The following is an 11,980-nucleotide window of genomic DNA, read 5'->3' on the forward strand; positions in this document are numbered from 1 at the left end:
TTAACTTGGTTATATCTGTAGGTGCAGAGTCAATGGATATTGAAAGCTGACAGCATTGTAATGTACCCAAAACAAAACTGACAATAAAAATCTAGAGATACTTGTCCTAGGAGCAGAATGGAGGTTAGAGAGCTCAGAAAGAATTTTACAGAATAAAATAGAAATGACAAATTCTATAACAGGTTTGACCATGTGAAACTTACATTAAAAAGCCATTTTATAAAGCTTTTCAAATGGAGAAGACTTATGATATGTCAAAAAAAGTGAATCAAGTGAAAATAACCAACATTAACATCCAAAACCTAAAAAATACCCAGAAGACAGACAAATGTTGCCACACTGTTAGGCTGAAGTCAAAATTAAACAATAATGACAAAGAAACTAACAATCAGGTATCTAACTAAAAATTAAAATATAATTATGGTACCAGCAAGATGGTTAAACAGGTAAAAGAAGAAATAATAAGCTGTTAAATCTGGCTCTCACTCTGTCAGTCTGTGTTTCCCGCTGCACAGCACCCACCCACTCAATACTCCTGAGCATACAGAAGTGGGGGGGGGGGTTGCATGAATGGTCCCCATAAGGCTTTAGAGAGTGGCACTATTAGAAGGTGTGGCCTTCTTGGAGTAGATGTGGCTTTGTTGAAGGAAATGTGTCACTGGGGGTAGGCTTTGAGGTCTCAGATGCTCAAGCCAGGCCCACTGTTTCAATTTCTTCCTGCTGTCTGTTGATCCAGTTGTAGAACTCTCAGTTACCTCTCCAGCACCATGTCTGCCTGCATGCTGCCATGTTTTCCACCATGACGATAACAGAACTAAGCCTCTGAACTGTAATCTAGCTCCGATTAAATGTTTTCCTTTATAAGAGTTGCTGCGGTCATGGTGTAGAGCTGTATATACTCTATATGCCTGCCCCAGCTCTGAGTAAAGACACAGAGACATATTTATTAATATAGCTTTGGGACTAGCTTACTCTTGTTCCTGACTCACTCTTATAACTTAATTATCCCGTTTATACTAATCTAAGTTCTGCCACATGGCTTGTTAGTTACCCCACCTTCACTCTCAGGCTGTTCTTCCTCTGTAGCTGGCTTGATAGCACATTCTCCCATACCTGACTCTTTCCTGAGTTCCTATCTCTACTGGAAGTCCTTCCTAGTCTCTCCTCCAGATTTTTAATGAATCCAATCAGGAGGTAAGAGAGGATGTTTACAAAATATGATGAGAAGTGTGGAACACACTGGGACTTTGGGTTAGAAAAGCAGTTGAATCCTTTAAATGGAGTTTAGTGGGTCATACTAGTATAAGCATGGAAGACAGTGGTGCTGAGAGTGATTTGAATTGTGGATGCCTGCCTGGCTCAAGAGACTTGGAAGAGAATATTAATATGTAGCCTAGAGATCATTCTTGTGGTATCTTGGTGAAGAATGCTGCTGTTTTCTCTCCTTGTCTTTAAAAAAAAAAAAACCTTCCTTAGGTTAAATTGAAGAGCTATAGACTATCAGCTTTAGCAGAGGACATTTTCAAATAACCTATTATAAACTGTTTTGTGGCTATTAGTCACCAGTCTTGTTCAGATCCAGAATGAAAAGGAGCAAGCTGAGCAAAGGTAAATACAAAGTGGACTGTTGGAGGAGAAAAAAAGGGGCACCAGGATGTGTGATGAGCCTGGTGCTAGGTGGAGTAACAGACATGGTGATCTCAGAGCAAGACCCCAGCTAGCTAGGCTTCCAACTTGTAAAAAGGAAATTAAAGAAAAGCTAAGGGCCAGGTGTGGTGCTGGTTCATGCCTTTCGAGGCCAGACTAGTCTACAGAGCAAGTCCCAGAACAGCCACGCTTAGGCTATGAAGGAAACCATCACAAACAGAAAGGAGTTAGAGATATGAAGAGTATTTGGACATCAGAAATGAGGATGCAGTCTGGAGTTTGCTTTGGTTTGGTTTGGTTTTCAGTCTTGCTTTGGTCCAGTATTTCTTCATATTGCTCCCTTTCCATGTTTTTGGAACAGGAATGTATATACCCTGTGCCATTATATGTTGAAGGTATGTGATCTGCTTTTTCATTTTGTTTTCACAGGGAATTACAGTTAAAAGTTTGCATGAGATTCAGAAGAGAGGTTGAACTTTGACGTTTTAAACAATGCTGCTACTGTGATCGACTACGGGGACTTTTGAAGTTGGACTAAATGTAACTTTCATTATGATATGGCTACAAACCTATGAGAGCCAGGGAGTGGAATATGGTGATTTGGATAAAAATGTCCACCCCCACCCCCCTCCCCCATTAACCTCATAAGGAGTGGCTTCTCTGGAATGTACCGAGGAACAATCACGTCTGACCTAAGTGAAGCTGTTGTTTCTGTTAGGTAACACTTCCCCTTTGGCCCCTCCCAGACCCCGGCAGAAGCCTTAGAGACATGGGGATGGGAGTGCTGGACTGTAGGCTCTGGAGCTGTTAATCCTTCAAGTCTCTCTACCCCAATCCCAAGGTACAGAGGCGATGGAAGCAATTCTGCCATGTTTTAGCATCTTAGTGATAGAAGCTAAACATAATTCTCTCCGGTCTTCTTTATTAAAATTCTCTCTCCCTTCTCCCTCCTCCTCTGCAGGAAACTGGGCCAAGCAAAAACATACCATGGAAAAGCTATTTTCTGTAACTCTCTTATTCCACAGAGGCTCCCTCAGGTTTAGTTCCAGGTTCTTCCTTGGAGACTCCTTGGTGAAATGGAAACTTCAGGGCTCTTTGGAAAGTTGGTTGGATGGTGTTTTGCTGGAGAAAACACATGAAGGAACGTTTAGCTGAAGCAGACAAAGGTTAAAACAAACACATGGAAGGACATGTGATGAAGGATTCTTCGCTAACAGCACGCATGTATCTGTCCGCCTTACATTGCGTAATTGAGCTGCATTTGTCAGGACTCCAAAAAAACTTCTGGTGATGTGCTGCAGTTCCTTGCCACTTCCTCAGACTCCAGCTGATGGACAGAGTGATGTCAACTTAGATGCATGTGCTGAGGCAAGACCCATGGAGGTCACCTGATGTTGGGAGGGTATAAATAGGACTCAAAGGACAGTGACAGGCTAATCTAGGCTTGTTTATAGAGCTAGCTGTACTACGCATGTGGGTCTCAAGTCTTCACTGATTTTCACTTTGTTGGAAGAGGCACAGCCACTCCTGGTGTCTCTCCTGATCCCTCCTGCTGACTTGTGCGGAGGCTAAGGCCTAGCTGTCTCTACTAGGTAGTGTCACCTTTGCTGATTCCTGTTTGCTTTCCTGACTCCACTGAACTGGACTGCTGGTGTATCCGTGAAGTATTTGCAAGTGGATCAAGCTGCCACTGCTAACCTGTAAACTGAATTGTCAATTTCCAGACAACACAAACAGAAGTTGCTCGAAAGAACCGTTTCTAAACAGGTCCACTTCCCCCATATCCTTTCTTTCCTACTACCTCTGGTGGGTGAGGGCCTAGAAGGGAGGTTAAAGCATTTAAGAACTATCATTAAAAATAAGGCTTGAAAAAAATTAAAGTTATACCTTGGTGTAGCAGTAAAGAACTTAGCTGACCCCCTACATACCTGTGGACATGCAGTCAAGTCTAACTTCCTAAAGGGAACATAGGAAGGTGATATTTCCCTGCATCTTATAATTCGGTAGTACTGAGAAGTTGAATAAATTGCTCAAAGTTGCCTATCTAGACATGTGGCAGTTTGGCTCCAGGGTAGGTTTGTCACCTAAGCCCTGGTTAAGTGTCCATTTCTCATTTGAAGAATCCACCACCCATGCAGGTGTCACCCTTGACACAAAAACTCTAAGAATGCTACCAGTCGTCCTTTTGCCTGCTCCCAACAGCACTTTAGAGAAGGTGCACCGCGTGCTTCTGTAGTGGGTAAGGATTTCAGCTTCTCCCCGTAAACACAAGACCTCACCTAGTGAGTATTCATGGATCGATGTGCCTTTGAGAAGGCTTCATGTAGTGGGAGGTAGTGGTACTACCACTATACTGGGGCCTGTGGGCATGCATCTATGCTCATGGATGATGATGTAGGAGACAAGGCCCACAGAAGAACTCTCACATGAATGCCCTGGAGTATGAAATGTTAGGCTAAACCTTGTAAACTCGGAGACTTTACTAAGACAAATGGTTTACACAGAGACAGGTTTACCCATGCCTTTCAACATACAGAATCAGCCTAACCAGAGCAGCCACTAGATTTCAGAGAAGTGTTCCCTTGAAGGTTTTGGAATCTGTCATAATTTTGTAATTTTGTAATGTTAATTCTAGGATAGTAACACTCCAATGCCCAAAGCCAGGTGATAAAAGAAAATCACAGCAGTGATAAAAATCTGATTACAATAATTTTGTTCTGCAAAGAATCCCTCCAGCCAACTACTTAAGAGCCACCAGAAAAGGAAAGATATGGCCTGTTTGGTTATCTCTCAATTCAGGCAAAAAGCAGGCTGGGATGGACTCTGGAGCCTGGTAATGAAGACCTCTGTGTGCTCTTCTGTTCTCAGGTGTCTTTAGCAGCTTGCACTGTAATGTTATGGATACCATACTCACCTGTGGAAGAAACACCCACAGCGAAGGGTTAGCCCAGTGATGCAAATGTTCTTAAAGTAGCAGCTTTCTCTCTCCTAGCTAGAGCCTCTGGAGCTGAAAGCCGCAGACGTAACAGAGTGTAATCCATCCGCACTTCATCTGGAAACAGCATCATTTCTTTGAGCTCTCTGGAGACCTAGACTAGAAAAAAAAAAAAAAAAGGCCCAAGATGCCTGTCAGAGCCAACAGTGTCTGTCTTATTTTATACATGGGATGAAATATAAGACTCTGGGCTCCATTAGCAGCAGGCTTCGTTTTCACCCCAGGAAGGTGGCTCGACATAACCACATCTTACTTGTTCTTTCTTACATTTTTTTTTAAATACAAATGGCCTTAAAAATCCCCTCTTCCGTTCCCCACACCACAGCCCCAGGCACCTAGAAGCCATATCATCAGATTTTATAGCCAGATAATGCGGTCCTGAGAAAGCTGCCTATGTATATGGTTGATGTTTTTTTAAAAGAAAAAAAAAAAATAAGAATAGCAAGGCTGCAGCCTGATAAAAGGAAGAAGTTTGCTCTCTAGTGGCTGACTTACAAAAGACTCTGGAATCCACACAATGAGCTACGTGAAAAATGAGGGGATTTGACAGTGTTATCTGGGTTACAAGGTCTGAATAATTCTTTTGGTTTTACTGACTTTTAGATGTATTTTTCCTACACTGCAACACTATGTCATACCAAGTGTTTTGTGAATGTTTTTCCTTGCTGAAGTACTTCTTATCATTAAGTCATTCCAGTTCTAAAGTTTAAGGGTAGCAATTAGCTTTCTGCTGTTTTATTAGCGTGTTGTACTTTTCAAAAGCTCTATGGACTGGTTTAATACCATATAATTAATGTTTATTATAGACACATTGCCCATTAATATAACATCATTAGCTCCTTTTAAACCATTTTTAGATCTTTTCAGAAAGATTATTTAGCATAATTAATATGATGCTAATTAATATCATTTCATTACTCTTCTTTCTATAACAGATCAGTTTATAATATTTTACAATATGAATTACAAAATAAGAAAAAGACTACTCTTTATGCCTCGCTGTGAAACCACCCACCTCCCTTTGTGATTTGCTTTTCTATTTATTCTCCCACAGTTCTGCCTCTTCCTATCCAAATCCACACTACTTCCCATAGCTTTCTTCTGTAGTGCCTATCAGACCATGGGCAACTGAGCATCATCCCCAGGATTGTAAGCTTTGAGACTTATTGAAAGTAAGGGGGATGCACAGGAAGAGTTCACCTATACAGTAGATCAGGCTGGCCTTAAACTCTTGAAGATCCATCACAAGTGCTAGAATTAAAGTTGTGTGACAGCACACCTGGCTTAATTATTTGCTCTTATTTTACCTAGGCAAGGAGAACCAGGAAACATAAAAATGTCTAAGCTCTTCAAGAGGTCCAACCACAGAGAAAGCAAAGTACTAGAAAATGTAAGGATTGGGCATGGGGTTATCACTGGGGTAAGGGCACTGTAAGGGGTTGTTGTTAGCAAAGAGAATGACTTATATTTATGAAAATTATCCCAGCTACTATGTGTAGAGAAAGTGCCACTACAAGGGCAAGAGGCTAACAGAGAATACCTTTGGAAATGGTTGTAGACCTGCAGCTTAGAGAAGTCAGGAGGTTAGACAAGAGCAAGGCAGCTGAGTTGCAGAAAGTGGACAAACTTCTACCTTATTTTAAATGGAGCTAAGTGATGCTGCAGCCAATCTGAGGGCGGGCTTTGGCTGAGCAGTCGGGTAGAGGACCATTGAGGACAACTTAGTAGAATTAGATGCTGGAGAAAGGCCTGTTGGGAGGATGAAAGCTGAGGAGAAAAAGGGTTCTGATCCAATTGGGTGTGGTTCAGTTTAGGAGTCCATTCCAAATGAAATGTCAAGTAATCTCTCAAGAGGGGATTTCTGCATGACTAGGCCTCTTTCTGTCAGAAATGTGGAGTTTAGAGGCAAGTCCAGATGTGTGATTCACGTTTAGAAGAGCTCAGGGTACGATTGGTCAATCCAAGGAGAGAATTTGGGTGGAGAAAAGAATAGGCCAGGAGCTGATATTGGGCACATGTATATTAAATAAAGAAGGTATCAGTACCAGCCAGGGAGACTGAGCTGACTCGATCAGGAGCAAAAAGAAAAGTAGAAGGCCACCAAAGAAACAGCTAAGAACATCAAGTGAGAGGCAGATGCAACTGTGACCATCAAATCTGGCAAAACCCAGGTTACAGGTGACCTTGAAGAACCCATTAGGTGCAGTGATAGCGACAGAAGCCCCCATGTGTTTGTGTCAGTTTAGAACAGGCCTTTAGAAATTCCTTCTCAGAGCAACCAGGAAATGCAGAAAAGAATAAATAACTGAGAAGCCGGTCCTTGCTGAGCTTGCTGATCGTTTTAGATACTTTGATCTAGAACCATCTTCTTTGAACACTTCCATAGTCAGGGTGTCCAGCAAAAGGTGTTCTTGTGTGTAATAAACGGAGCTTTTCTCAGGCTCACAAACAACTCATCGCCACCATAGATTAGATGGTGAAGTAACAGCAAGTTGAGGTGGAGGAAAAGAGTAGCGAGAAAGAGATAGGTTTGACATGTAGGATGGAATTTAGGAAGACATAGGAAAGACAAAGGGAAATAGGGAGAACAGTGCCTGAAAGGAGGGGGATGTTTTAAGAATCAAAAATAAAAGGATCGAAAACTAAGAAAAGAAAATATTTAAAACTAGGAAAGAGATGCTGGAGAGACGAACCAGTGGTTAAGAGCACTGGGTGTTCTTCCAGAAGACCTAAGTTCAATCCCCAGGACCCACATAGCAGCTCACAGCTGTCTGTTATGGCATTCCAGGGGATCCGGCACCCTTATGCCAATGCATATAAAACAGAATTATTTTTAAATGAATTACTTTAAAATCTTAGGAAAGAAAGGTATTAAAAATGAAAATTATGAGAATAAGAAAGGAAACTGTTAAGAGTATTTTTCTTCCTAGATGTAGCTCAAAATAAAAATTTGAAATAGATGCCAATTTCAGAAAATCAGAAGCTGACAGAATACATGTGGTATATGTTCTACTTCAGATTGTGTATCCAGGATTAAGGAGAGAATACACTATGCAGTCAGGGGGGATCTTGCTGTGAACAGGATTGGGGAGGCTGCTTGTTTTCTGAGAGTGTAAAAATATCGCATAGCTATTTTAAAATGTTTATGGCTATTCCCATAAAGATGAGTTTCAGCATAATCAGATCCCTTTTAACTTTTATTTTTAGATTAAAATATAATCACATTTCTCCCTTCTCTTTTCTCCCTCCAAAACCTCCCATATACCTCCTTCCCACTCTTCTTCAAGTTCATGGCGTCTTTTTGCATCAATTGTTATTTGTTATTGCATATATATATATATATATAAACAAGGCATGCTTTCTCTCTTGTTGAACAGGTCTTAAGTCAAATTAGAGAGTTGTTGGTTGCCACCAAGGAATATGTGCCACTACTGCACCCAGAGGGTTATCATGCCAAACTGGTCAAAGATATGACTTATAGGCATCATACCTGGACAGGGCTACTAGTTGCCTTTCTCCTTTGTAAGCTTGTGTGCTGCCTTCTGGTGCCATGAAAGCTAGTCCTCAGGAAGTGGGTATGCAGCTTAGTTCCAAGACATGGATCTCTCTGAGCCCTGTTTCTAAAGTGCATGGTGTCTTCAGCAATAGCAACTTAAAGTCCACCACTGGGACCAACAAAGGGCAACAGCAAAACACTATATGTTTTGGGAGTCTCTTGGACAGCCCTGATCAACAAGTCAGAAGAAGATATCTTATATCTGGCACTGGGGTGGTTTCTCTTAGGGCACTTTGACTCTTAGAGGGAACATTTGCCAATCTAGGTTAAAAATAAAAAAAAAATTAAAACTGTATGTGTATATTTATACATGGAATTTAGCATTATAGTTTTGGAGGTTTTTTAGGTAAATATTTTAAGGTAAATATTTAATTTTTTAAATGTGGGTAAATAGTATCACTTCTTATGGCCATTTTATACATCCTTGCTGTTATTTCACTCACTTCCTTTCTCCTCCTGGGTTTATGTCCCTCTGCCCTCCCTAAAGGGTCCCACCTTTCCCATTTCCCATATTAGATCCCTTATATCCTGCTATTATTCCCCTCTACCCTGTTCCTATCCTACTTCTGTATTTATCTTGCTCTACCTCCCTGAGGAGAACTGCTTTATCCCATCTTCCTGATCAGAATGCTTGTGCCCTGCTATTCCCCCTGTCTACCCACCCTGTCCTGGCAGTAGAACCATTTTACTTTCCTGGTTTCCGTACTTACTATGAGCTGTGTTTTCACATCTGAAGAATTAGAGCTAACAGACTCCAATATGAGAGAACACGTGGGTTACCTCAATCAGTACAATCTTTTCTTCTTTCATCCACTTACCTGCAAAGTTTATGATTTCATTTTTCTCTTTACCACTGAACAGTATTCCATACTGTGTATGTGCCACATTTTCATAATCCATTTGCTTGTTGAAGGATGTTTAAATTGCTTCTGTTTCCTATTGTGAATAGTGAGTACCATTGAACATAGCTTAGCAAGTATCTATGGAGAAGGATGTCAAGTCCTTTGGGCATATGCCACGGAGTGATATAGCTGGGTCGTATGGTAGATTCAGTTTAACTTTTTTGAAATTCTTCACACTGAAGAATGAAAGAACCATTCATTCTTCCATAATGGTTACACCGGTTTACAAGCCCACCAACGATGAATAAGTGTTCTCCAGAAGTTTTGTCTGTTATTCTGTTGATCTTTGCCATTCTGACTGAGGTGTTAGGAAATCAACAAGTTTTTATTTGCATTTCCCTAGTTCTAAGGGAAAGTAAACATTTTGGAGATATTTTCTAGCCGTTCCTTTTAGAATTCTCAATTCAAGTCCTCTCTATATTTTTTATATTAATCCTCTATCAGACATATAGTGGGCAAAGATTCTCGCCCACTCTGTGGGGTTCCTAATCCCTGACTGATTGTTTCTTTAGATATGCTGAAACCTTTTAGTTTCATCAAATCCCCCTTGTCAATTGTTATAACGCCTTAGTTCTTGGGCAAATGGAGTCCTATTCAGGGAGTCCTTTGCTTTAATACGTAGGGTGCTGCTTATATTTTTCTTCTAGCCATTTCAATATTTCAGGTCTTTGATTCACTTGGAATTAGTTATTTTTTTTACAAGATGACAATTATAGGTTAAATTTATTCTTCTGCATGCAGACATACAATTTTTCCAGCACCATATGTTGAAGATTCTTTCTTTTCTCCAGCTTATATCTGTGGCATCTTTGTCAAATATTAAGTGGTTGAAGTTACATGTACTCACGTTTGGGTCTTCAATTTTGTCCCATTCATTGATCTATATGGTTTTTTTTGTGCTTGTGCCATATTAATATAATTAATATATTATTAATATAAGTGATATATCATTAATATAATTAATATGGTATAATATAATTAATATATTATTAATATAATTAATATATTGTTAATATAATTAATATATTATTGATATAATTAATATATAATTAATATGCTGTTAATGTAATTGATATGTTATTAATTAATATAATTAATTTTTATTAATATAGCTCTGTAATGTATCTTAAGATCTGGAATCATAATTTCTTCAGCATTGTTCTTTTCACTCAGGATTATGTTGGCTCTCTGGAGTCTTTTGTGGTTCCATATTAATTTTAGAATATCCTTTTTTGTTTCTGCATAAAATGAGATGGAGATTCTTGATTAGCTTGCTTTGAAGCTGTTACTAGATTTTGAGAAGATGATCATTTTCACAATGTTAATTCTATCAATCTATGAGCATGGGATGTCTGTCTACTTTTCTAGCCTCTTTCTCTGTCTCTTTCTTTAGAGGTTTGCAGTTTTCATTGTAAACATTCTTCACTTCCTTGGTTAGATTTATACCTATGTACTTTATTTTCTTTGAGGTTATTGGGAATGGATGTGCATCCATGCTCTCCTTCTCTCTGTGTGTTTCTTGTAATGTATAGGAAAGCGATTGATCTGTGCAAGCTGATTCTGAATCCTACCACACTGATGAATTTGTTTACTTATTTCTAGACATTTTCTGGCAGAATTTTTGAGATTTCTAATGTATAGTATTGCCTTACTCAGTGTTCTATTGCTATGAGGAAATACTACCACCATGGCAACTCTTATTAACATAATCCATTTAATTGGTGCTTGCTTACAGTTTCAGAGGTTTAATCCATTGCCCTCATGGCACCGAACATGGTGGCATGCCGTCAGATGAGGTAGCTGAAAGTTCTACATCTGTATCCAAAGGCAGCAGGAATAGAGAGAGAGGCACTAGGCCTGACTTAGGCTCTTGAGACCTCAAAAACCAGCCCTAGTGACACACTTCCTCCAACAAGACCAAATTTACTCCAACTCCTATGGAAGTCACTCTTACTCAAACCACAGGTATCTTTAAGTAGGGATACTGTGGCTTCTTCTTTCATGATTTGCATCCCTTGAATTTCCTTCTCTTGCCTTGTTACTCCAGCTAGTACTTCTAACACAGTGTTGAAACAGAGTCAGGACAGAGGGCATCCCTGTCTTGTTCCTGACTTCACTGGGATTGCTTCAAGCTTTTCTCCCTTTAGTAAGATGATGTCTGAGTTTCTTGTGTGTCGCTTTCACATTGTGGGGATTTGTTGTTTCTAGTACTACATTCTCTGTGACCTTTATTATGAAAGGATATTGGATTTTGTCAGTATTTTCTGCATGCATTGAGATTATCGTGTGATTTTCTTCAATACACTTAGGTAGTTTATTAAATGTATTGACTTGCATGTGTTTAACCATCCCTTTACAGTCATCCTCAGAGAGAAAGACATTTTGGTCACAATATACAGTCTTTTTGATGTATGTTTATATTCTGTTTGAAAGAATTTTACTATTTTTACTCTATTTTCATCAGAGATATTAGCTAATAGTTTTAGTGTGTTATATTTTTCACTTGGTTTGGGTATCACGGTATTACTGGCTTCACAGAAGGAATTTAGAAGTGCTCCTCTGTGTCATGTGTGTGTGTGTGTGTGTGTATATAGAAAAATGGTTCTCAAACTTCCTAATGCTGCAACCCTGTAATACAGCTCCTCCTAACATGGTGACCCCCAACCATAAAAGTATAGCATTGCTACTTCATAACTATAATTTTCTACTGTTATGAATCACAGTGCAAATGTCTGATATGCAGGACATTTGATATGTGACCCCAGAAGAGTTGCCACCCACAGGTTGAAAACCACTAATACGGAGTTTAAGGAAGATTGGCTATAGATTGTCTTTGCAATCCATCCAGCCCTGGACTTCTTTTTTAAGCTGTAAAGGGTT

General features: G+C 39.7%; 1 long non-coding RNA gene across 1 annotated transcript; it reads right to left on the bottom strand.

Annotated features, from left to right (window-relative positions):
* Positions 1 to 838: 838 nt before the first annotated feature.
* On the bottom strand, positions 839 to 4,946 carry LOC115030885. The gene is made up of 3 exons (XR_003836473.1): positions 4,562 to 4,946; positions 2,634 to 2,769; positions 839 to 919 (listed from the first exon to the last, which is right to left on the bottom strand). It is a non-coding gene; the product is annotated as an uncharacterized LOC115030885 (long non-coding RNA).
* Between the last annotated feature and the right edge of the window lie 7,034 nt (positions 4,947 to 11,980).

The sequence above is a fragment of the Mus caroli genome, chromosome 4 (genome assembly GCF_900094665.2).
Source record: "Mus caroli chromosome 4, CAROLI_EIJ_v1.1, whole genome shotgun sequence".
Classification (NCBI taxonomy): Eukaryota; Metazoa; Chordata; class Mammalia; order Rodentia; family Muridae; genus Mus; species Mus caroli.